A 10,678-nucleotide genomic window follows, 5' to 3' on the forward strand; every position below is an offset into this window, starting at 1 on the left:
GTGTTAATCCTAGAGTTTTTCCGCTGGCTTGAACTAAAGCATTTGGACTCCTGCCTCCCCGTTTCTATTTATTCCGAGTCCTGACAAGGCCGATTGCAGGGCGGTCAACACGTTCAATTATGTTGTTTCTGTCACTGCAAGGGGCAGGTGTTTGATTTTGTCAGGGTGTTCTCAGTCGCCGTGCTCTTACTTAACCTCCATGTGCAGTTCACTCAGCATTCACACGCATTTCTCACTCAGATTTGTCAGCTTTAGTTCACATCAGATCAAAATTTGACTTTTAAAATACAGTGCATTAATCTATCTTAAACATAAACTGGTATGGTTTGATACTAGTCTATGGTAGGAGTAAAAGATTTAACATAATGTGTTGATTATTGCACTATAGAATATGGTCTAGTCTAAACCGCATTATGAATTTGTTGGTTGTGTGAATGTATCTAAAGGGCATGAAATTGTTGAGTCCCTATTGAGATGGAGATAAAATTGAGAAGAGATATACAACCCTAGTACACACACATACATATACACACACACACATACATATACACACACACACACACACACACACACACACACACACACACACACACACACACACACACACACACAGCCAATATTTCTGCAGGAAAATATAAAAGTAGACATTTGCACGCAGGTAGCCCTTAACACTATACCACACACTGTAACACAATTTAACACCTAAAAACAGGTTTGGTGAACATATCTAATGACTAACATGATGCTAAAAACAAAAATACAATATGTATTTCACAATCTGGGAGGTCACACTCTGCACTCCTAGTTTGTATCAGTCAGACATGTAGATATAACAGAGAAATAACAAGAAATCTAATCTTTACTAAAGGCATAAGGGTCCAAATGGTGGCCCCATCTGGGAATGGCAATTCTATCTATTGAGCTACACACACAGACACACACACACACACATATACACAAACATGCTCACTTGCACACACAGATGAGCATCTAATTCAGAATGGACTATTTTCACAGTGCAGCATAGCTTCTATTACTGCCAGAGCGGGCATCTTGATTATTCAGTCTATTACAGCAGCACAGCGTGGTACCTCTCGCCAATGCTCCTAATGGGCCACTTATTATCATGCCGTATTCTACCACCAGTTCAACAGGCCTGCTTCTGACTGCAGAGATGATTGCTGTGCTTCATTGCACAGAATGACAATAAAAATCTGCAGTTTTTTTTTTTTTTTTCTTTCATTGCTGTTTTTTCCTTTTAATAAAACCACAGTTACGAAACAGGACACACTGCAGAGGTCAACAGTATTACTTGCCCTCTTTCCAGTGAGTTTTTCTGTTGGACAAGGGAAATTCGCTTCCAAACGTCAAGTCAATTTTCAGCTGAATTTGAAGTTACATTTGGAGAAAGATAACAGACCTTTGTCAGGGTTATTTTAGCAGTAAATCTTTTCATCTATATCGATGTTAACTATTTGTTTGTATGTCATATTCGGCTATCTGACAGCGTAGCTTGTGATTAAGTGCTTTTCAGCTGCCAGTCCTTAATTTTCAGATGTCAGAGCTTAACATTGAGCGGCTTGAGCCTGTGGCAGCTCTCGCACTCTTTGGGTTGGTTGCAGAAATAAGTGGTGCAACAGAACATTTGTTACACTGAATGCATATGTCATGATTGTCATATTTCTTTGCAGAGATGGCTGGCCTTGCAAAATTCATAACTGCGGTTTTCCCAAACTGCAGCCTTTACAGAAAACACTCAAAAGCCTCAGTGCGTGCTCACTAGACACTCTGTGTTTTGTAGAGCCAGATGACCTTGAAGGTGTCTTGAAGGAGATGTGGTCAAAGGAGCTTCGTGCTCTTTTCAGAAGTTGGTAAAACACAAGCGCCCTTTATGTTTCCTAACACATAGCCTCAGAAACTGCTGTTGGAATTTAGGGAGGGGTTGGCTGTGTCTTTCTAAAACTGGCAAGCCGACATTCACAACCAACTCACGCTTAAACTTCTCCCTCAAGCTCTTTCTTTTTTTCATTCACTTGACACAACTTTTTGTCACTTTTCATCGCAACACTTTGAAAATCTTCCAGGACAGACTGTGAAAATGCGCACCACTATCCCCGGCCAGATTTTCACTTTGCCTTCCAATGTGGCTGTTTGGAACATTTACAAAAAATAAAAAATTGTTTTCGACATGGCTGAAACACGTCACACAAGCTACTTCTATTCAAGCATAACCCAACCCCTTGGCTGCTGTACATTCAAGACTATACTGACAACATATACTCAGTTGGCAGTTTATTTGGCCCACCTAGCTAATAAACCCTACCTTCATGAAAGTGTAATGGTCTGTTTTCTTTGTTGAAACTGATTTAGAGAGGTCCTAGTTCAACTTTATGGTCATTGTGGAGCCTGTATAGCAGCTTTTGCTGCTGTTGAATTTTACTGTGTTACACTGAGGTGAGAAATAATGTTTGCTCTACTAATGTTTGGTTGACTCAGCATTAGAAACACATCCTTGTCATGAAAGGCCATGCTGTCACTTCCACTCGCATCAGAGATAGGTAAAATTGTTGTATATTGTACTATAAGATAAGTGGCATAGGACAAAGGTTTAAAAAAAATTGATTTAATTTTAACGTTTTGTTTTTGTTTGTATGTTTGTGTGGCGTACTTTTCAAGCTTTCAATAAAACCAGCGTTACCGCATGACACAACGAGATTGTAGTCGTGCAACAGGAGAATTCAGACAGCTTATCAATTCTTGTTAACATGCCACTGAACCATGCGATGGGAGCCCAGAGTTTCTTGCAAAAGACACACATTATTCATCCCCATATGGTCGGCCAGTTTGGCCTGAGCAGTTGACCACAGGACCAGAGCTCCGTGGCTCAGCCCCCCTCAGTCTGGGCATATGGCCTCGCTGGCTCCACTGGGCTCAGATGATACACTAGCCACTGCTGCCATGCAGCTCGCTGCCAGGTAACACCCACCTCCAGACAGACTGTCACTGTGGGCTGTGATAGCATGGAAACTGTTTTTGTTTTTTTTGTTGTTGTGTTTTTTTTTTTAGCAGTTTTGGCTCATGTAGCTTCTGTCATGTTTTCGTTTATTTGCCTCAGGCGTCAGCCCCGCAGCAGGTTCTGCAATTGGTGTGAAACACTGTATGACGGAGACACACTGTTTGAAGCGCTGTATGACAGCAGCACAGGCAGCTGCGTTCGTTTCAGGTGGAGTCACTCTGGCGTCGAGCTAAAGAAACACGCTTTTTCAAGAACAGAAATTTAATCGCAAATGATCTTTTTAACTTTAGCTACCTTTTTTTATTTTTTTTTTGTTCTATTGTTTTTCAAGCCTGAACGAAATTCCTCTCCTGACTCAGTAGTAAAAATAGTAATCTTCCCTGCCTCATCCAATCTATGTATGTTAAGAACTCAATAACAAAGTGAAAAATAAAGTGTTCACTCAGATGAAGAGTCCTAATGTTTACATTTCATACAGAGATTTATGAAATATAGAGCATCTATGAAAAGCGGCATAAACAGACAAAACAAAACAAAACACTACATGTGTTTTTTTTTATTACTTTGTGTTATTTTATTGCAGGAATGAAAGTGATCCTGAGGGTACCGCTGTCCTGCGGGTGATCTGCAAGCTTTTCATGCTAATTTGGCCACTGACAGCACGGCGAGAGGACAGGGTGGAAGGTCAGTAAAGCCATGGACAAAATAAACACTGCACATATAGAAATATAGCTACAGCAAAAGTAGGATAGTTATCAACGTATCCCTTTCTTTCTTCTCGCTCGCTGGGAGATGAAGCCTCAAGCTGTTCTGCTTGTGTCAGTCATTGTTTCTAATTAGTGCACACTTAGAGGATGTCTTGACACACTTTGGCTGAGCCCACGCTGCGCCTTTTGATTACAAACGGACCAGTGTTGATTGTGATGATAAAAAGAGACTTGACCCATCGGTGCCCTTCCCTCACACCTTGGAAGACTTTCTGTGGATGTTTTGTGGAGGTAATGAGGAGGCTTTCACCAGAGGCATTTAGTGAGACTGTAATAACAAGCACCGACTCAGCCACTGCTTAGGCTTCTAATGCTTCTAATTCAGTTAATTAGTGTGAACTTGAATGAGAAATACCCAATTAACTCCTGAGCAGGATCAATAGCGCCAATGAGTTATCAATATGATTAGCTCTTAACCTTTCAGTTTGGAGGTCGGGAAGGCTTAGAGAGGGGATTGTGTGACTGCGCATGTGTGAGGTTTGTGTATGCGAGTGTGTGAGCTTTATGTTTTTAAAATGCCACTACTAATGCAGCAGGTTCTCCCAGTTTGTTTTGGAAGACGAATGAGTGTCACAATGTCTTTTTGACATTTTTGACAACAACCACAGTGATGAGCAGGTTTGACCTCAGTGTGTATGCAATGGGAAATGGACTGCACTTGTTGACCACTCAAAGCGCTTTGCAATACTTCACACATTCACCCATTCACTCACACATTCGTACATCACACCCATAGACTGAGGGACTGAGGACAAGGGTTCAGTATCTTGCCCAAGGACATTTCAACACTCGGCCTGGAGGAGCCGGGGATTGAACCACTGACCTTCAGATTTGTGAAAGACCTGCTCTACTTCCTGTGCCACTGCCGCCTCAGTACATTAGGCATCACATTCCCATACTCTATTTGTGATGAATCACCGTCATTGCCATGGAACACTTCACTTCCTGTGATGTAATAGAAGACACACGATCTAAATATTCCATCAGTTACTTCAATAATTGTGTCAACTTTCTTATAGAAAACAAGTGAAAACATCATGACAAATTGTTCGTCGTCGTTGTTTTTTGGGGTTTTTTTGCATATCGTTCAGCCCTAATATTAAGTATTTCAAGCGGTGATTAAATTATCTAAAAAGAATCACTGAGTTTACAATACTGGTGTTTGCCATCAGCTCATTCGAAATGACTACCACTGTAGAATGAATGTCCTCTGAAAGGTTCTTTGAAGTGCTTCTCCACAAGAGCTTTTCATTTCAGGGCTGTAAAGAGAGTGATCAGAGAATCTAAAAAATGAAACTGAATTAAGTGAATGAGATCATTGCAGTGTGGTTCTTCCTCTCTCCATCTAATCATATGAGCTCATTAAAAGAGTGTTACACAGACTACAGCATGCACACACATGGAAACGCACATACACGCACTCAGAGTCAGCCTGTGCATATGTTCACTTGATAATGATGTATAATGTATAAATAATAATGGTTTTAGAGATATTATTTACACTAAATGAAAGTACAATTATAGAAGAACAATGAGACTTAACAAGATGGGGAGAAAAGAGACACAAACATACAATGCACATGTCTATCACACCTCGGACAAAAAAATGAAACTTCCTAAACTACTCCTGTAGCATGACGCCTCTCACCTGTCCAGCCTCAGGAGCGAGGAACAAATGGAGGCATAACTTTTTAATAGAATAATTTTTTATCTTTGGATTTAGGGAAGACGTCAAGTCATTTCAAGTCAAAGGGTTAAAGTACGAGTGAGGTCATATGACCTTGGATTTAAAGTGGAAGTCCAGTTGCAGACCATCAGATGTGCGACGTGAGTGTGACTAGTGTCAAAGTCTCACGACCTCTCCCCACACTAGGGCGCACACAAACAATTTCTCACACAGTTGTGAGGATGTGTAGAATTTGGCAGAGATGGAGTCTGGTCACGTCCTGTGGTGGCAGCAGTTCAAAGAGATGTAACTGGCTTTGCTTGCTGTGCATGTCTCACTTCGTGCTCCACCTGTTCCCTTGCCCTAACACCACACTACGTTGGCACAGCATCCACGTACACACAAAACATGCGCTTCCACACGCAGCAAGCGCACACGCATGTGCACAAGCAAACACCTACATATGCTCATATAGACCCTACATATGCGCCGTATACACACACAAGCACACACACACACAAATACACACACACACACAAAGGTCCCCTTTCCAACCTCCAACAGCTGCGACAACAGGAGGTTAGAGGAGTAAAATAAATTAACAACATCTGCAGACTGCAGATTAATGGGAGAAATCATCTGTAAATTAGGCATGGAGCTTATTCATCTGCTCATTCATGCATTGAGGGGAGAGAGAGAGAGAAAGAGAGAGAGAGAGAGAGAGGGAGCGAGCAAGAGAGAGAGAGATGCAAAGTCACAGCATGTAACAAGACAGCAAGCTCATCTTCTGGAATATTTTGAGTGTGTTAATTTTGCAGAAGCATTTTTAATGGTTTTAATGTCTCATAAATTCTGATTTGTTTTCCTATGAAGTGGAAATTTTCTCTCAGAGCTGTTTAAATTGACTTGGTTATATATGAATATTCTTTCACTGTGAATAAAAGTGCTTTGCAAGAGCAGATGATTTTTAAATCATTTTTTAAATCTTATTCAAAGTATTCTGACTTATAGAGTACATACACTGGGTGTGATCCAGTTTGTTCAAGGATATGCTAAAATGAACAGCAGCACATTGATATTCAACTTTAGCACACACACATTTGTAATGATATTCAGGACCAGTCGTCCTCAAACCAATCGACTTTAATATGTACAGTCCTTTCAAAACTTTTGTTTCCACATCAAGAACTACAAAAAGACACATTTTTGAAAGGTATTCTTTTGGGCACGCAAATATTACCACCATCTATTTGTCCAAGACTGTTTATTTGACCTTTTATCAAAAAGTTCTGATTATGGATCCCGTCAAATGCCAGTTGGGTGGCTGAGCCCCTGCAAACAATTATTTGTATAACAACATAAATGTCTAAATGTTACGTGCTGTAACTCTAGTTATGTGAACAGAAGCAGATCACTGCACTTGACCTCTCGAGCACTCATTTTGCATTCATCCATGCACAGAAAAGTTGCCAACAAGCTCTCAGACATAAACAACAAAACAAGTTGCTTGTCAGTGTATTGCAAAACAACCTGCATGAGTAAAGCCGCATGACTGATAAAAAAGGAGCTAACACTGAGTCTCTCACGTCAAACTCACATTTTGTTCAACAAAGCTGGAAAGTATAACTAAATTTGTTCGAGTACTGTACTTCAGTACAATTTTGATGTAGGGTACTTGTTGTTATTTACATTTGTGCTACTTTATACTTTTACTTCATTTCACAGCGAAATGTTGTTCTTTTTACTGCATTTATTTGACAGGTGTAGTTAGTCATTTGCATATCAGAATTATACACACAAGACATCTGATCAACTTCTAAATTACAAGCATGGTGCATACCAAGCAGTACATGAAGTGGTTTTAATTATCTCAATGTCAACAAACTACTGTAAAATACTAAAATGCCGCTTAACACCAAAATGCATGACGGACATTTTACTACCTTAAGAGTACTTTAAATTTTTATATTTTAAAGGGATAAAATAGGTTATTTGATGTGGGGTTGTATGAGGTAGTCATGCATAGTCAGTGTATTACCTGCAGTACATTCAGATCAGGTTATTAGTCTCACTCAAAGATTTTGTAAAGACTTCCAGTATTTACCGTATTCCTTTGAGATTATTTCCCCTCATGCTCCTTGAGAATATTTTCAGGAAGAAAAAGTTTTTTCAAAACTTTTATGCTCTTTGAAATTCTGCATGATTATCATTACTATTATATAAACTTATTAAATCAACACTATAGTTGTCATGATTTGGAATTTGTATTTAGGATTTCCTGCTTTATTTTGAAATAATTTTCTTTGCGTCCAAGTACCTTTTCCTTGGGTCCTAAGATCACAAAAATCAAAGTATTCCGAGTTATGAATATTGTCCTGTGAAGTCCATTGCAAGCTGTTGAGTGACTTTATTCGCAACACCCTCCTCCACGTTTTATCTGTTCTCTCTCATGCCTGTAAGCGGGCATGCTTGTTTGGGTTTTTTTTTTCAGCTGACTGGCTACAAAATTAACTTCTCCATGCAAAGTTCCGTTTAGATTTCACTCAAGCAGGTGAAGACAGCGAGCGTACCCGAGCGAAAAACCGAAGACACGATTCTTTGAGTCAGAGAAAGTGCTGCCATTGTTTACTGCCTTTGTCAATCACTGTATCTTGAAGACAGGCGTCTGCCCTGTCGAATGAGACCAAACAATGTGGGTTGGGCAATTCTGAGCCAATGCTAATTGGCTGTGAAAAGTGTGAAATGTCCCACGTAGAATGGATATGATGATTTTCATACTTCTTGCATAGAGTAGCCTATATCCTAGGTACTGTTATCAAATGTAACTAATAGTCTGATGGTAAACTAGCAACTAGAAGTTAGAAGATATTACTTTTGGCCCTACAGTTCTCCTGTTGTAAGCAACATCATTTGAATATGTAAATTAATGCAAATTACATTTTAAATGTGTATTTGGTGCTAAAGAAGTCAGGGTTAGTGACAGTGTTCACATCATTGAACATCACTCTTTGCATGAGACAAGACAAAAATCTTAAGATAATGTTAAACACGTTTGATTTTATCGGAATGTCAAAACGAATCGAGCTGATGTGAACGCGCCACAACATTAGCTAAACTTTCATGATTTTATTTGGTCTTTGACAGTGAAATTGCTTGAAAATATGTTTGGTGTAAAACCAGCATTAGGGATAGAGAGTGTTAATCACACCCCCTGCTATTACACAGATACAGCAAATGAGACTCATGCCACTCTGAAAAGTACTGGAGTTGTACCATTCTTGATCATAACTGTGAGATGATCTTCTCAAATATCAGCTCTGGAACAAACTTAATCGAACTCACCGAAGTGATGTTATCACACTGAGTAACTCACCTTAAGCAGATATAACTTTTGAAATCACCCATAAATACACCCATCCCAGAATCAATGCTGAACTCTACAATGTACTGGGGAGAGCTCTTCCTATCTGAGGAGCAATAACTTGCCAAGATTTTTTGTGGAGAGGCTAGCCCCTGTTTCACCTTTCTAGCTGTCCAGTGATGCCTCAGTCAGGCAAGAAATTAAGGAATTTTTCATCTGAAGTTCTTCTTTGAAGTCAGGGGGGAAAAATGTGCCAAACCACATATGTATGTGGGTCACGTTCAAAATATAATGTAGCACCGTAAGGACTAGATAGCATCCATATGTGTTGTGTAAGAAGCAGAATCAATCAATCAAACGTAGGTCGATGCTTAACAAACTGAGAAAGACTAGTGAGACAGCAGTGTTGGAGACTAATGCAGACAAATAAATATTAGACGAACCTGTGAAAACTCAGCTTCACAGGGTCTGTCCCGGTACCCACACCTACAAATGTCGACACATAGTCCAATTAACCCAAACTTGGTGCACACTTCTCCTAGGGTGGTATTCAGTGTGTTTCCCACAATCCACCTGCGTCACACCAAACATTACAATTAAGTTTCAAAACACAAACAACAATGTTTCACTTCCACACTATTCTGACATTTAAAGCTACAGACCATATAGTCCAATTATTAAATCAAATATAAATTGTCAACTCACTTAAAAAACAAATGCAGCAATTTTGACTGAACTTCTGTGGCTGCTCTGCAGTATGTTGAGATTAATTGGATGAAAGTCAACTAAACTCTGAGAGAAAGTAATAATATGGTGTTGTTTCTTTTTTGATTAAAAGTTATTGGGCAGTTGTGGCCCTCAGCAAAGAATATCTTCCATAAAGAACCAATAATTGCTTCAGTGTTGGAGGTCAAAAGAGCAGACCAAATAATGGAAGATAAAATGAGTTACCTCCAAGACAGAGAGAAAAGATCTGTGGAATCTGTTCGAGTCATACTTTTATTTCAGCACTTAAGTAAACACAACTTTGATTGAGTACTGTCGGGCCAGCTCCAGTTTGTTTAGAGAAGGCCACCAAAAATGACCTCTTCCTGTCATCATACTTTTGTTAGGAGATAAAGAAAATGATTTAAAAAAATCATGAGTTCACACATTTTACTGTTTATCTATCCAGTGTAGGTCCCTTTGGGGTTAGACTACAATAAGAAAGTGACAATAATGAGCATTAATTAAAATTTCACACTAAAAGACCTGATACCTGACAAAACAAAATAAACACACAGTGAGCAGGGAGATATATTATATTTTAAGTTCTGCTCTCTATCTTGTCAAGAACATAATTCTTAACAATAATGTCTCCTTAATTTATTTTTCTTCATTCATTTTTCTTATTTCAACATTATTTTACACTGTATTAAACCACAAGGAGAGCTACTGTTGAGATCAGTGTCATGTAAGGTAAATGGTCCAAGTATGTGTGTACAGGCTGTGAGACTGAGTACTGTAACAGGCTGAGTGTGCGCCTGTATGAACACGACGAACACGTCATTTCTGTTTGCATTTTCAGATAAATATATGACGGCACAGAAAAGATGAAATGCTGGAATGTTAAGATTTGTAACTAAGGATGGACAAGTCTCTTATTAATTAAACCTCTCCTTTGTCACAAAAAAATTAATAAATATGATGTAAAATCAGGTAAATTTTGTGGATCTCCACAATCAACAATGTAAGATTTATTTATCTGTTTCAGATGTCCTTTTTTTTTTTTTAGTTTATTCATTTATACATCCAGTAGGCAACCTATTTCTTTACCATTATGTGTTACATTAATGGCATATAAATTGCTCCAGAAAGAAAACCCTGGA

This window comes from Seriola lalandi, unplaced genomic scaffold (genome assembly GCF_002814215.2).
Source record: "Seriola lalandi dorsalis isolate HSWRI2012SDOR001 ecotype SW California unplaced genomic scaffold, Sedor1 jcf7180002054893, whole genome shotgun sequence".
NCBI classification, from domain to species: Eukaryota; Metazoa; Chordata; class Actinopteri; order Carangiformes; family Carangidae; genus Seriola; species Seriola lalandi.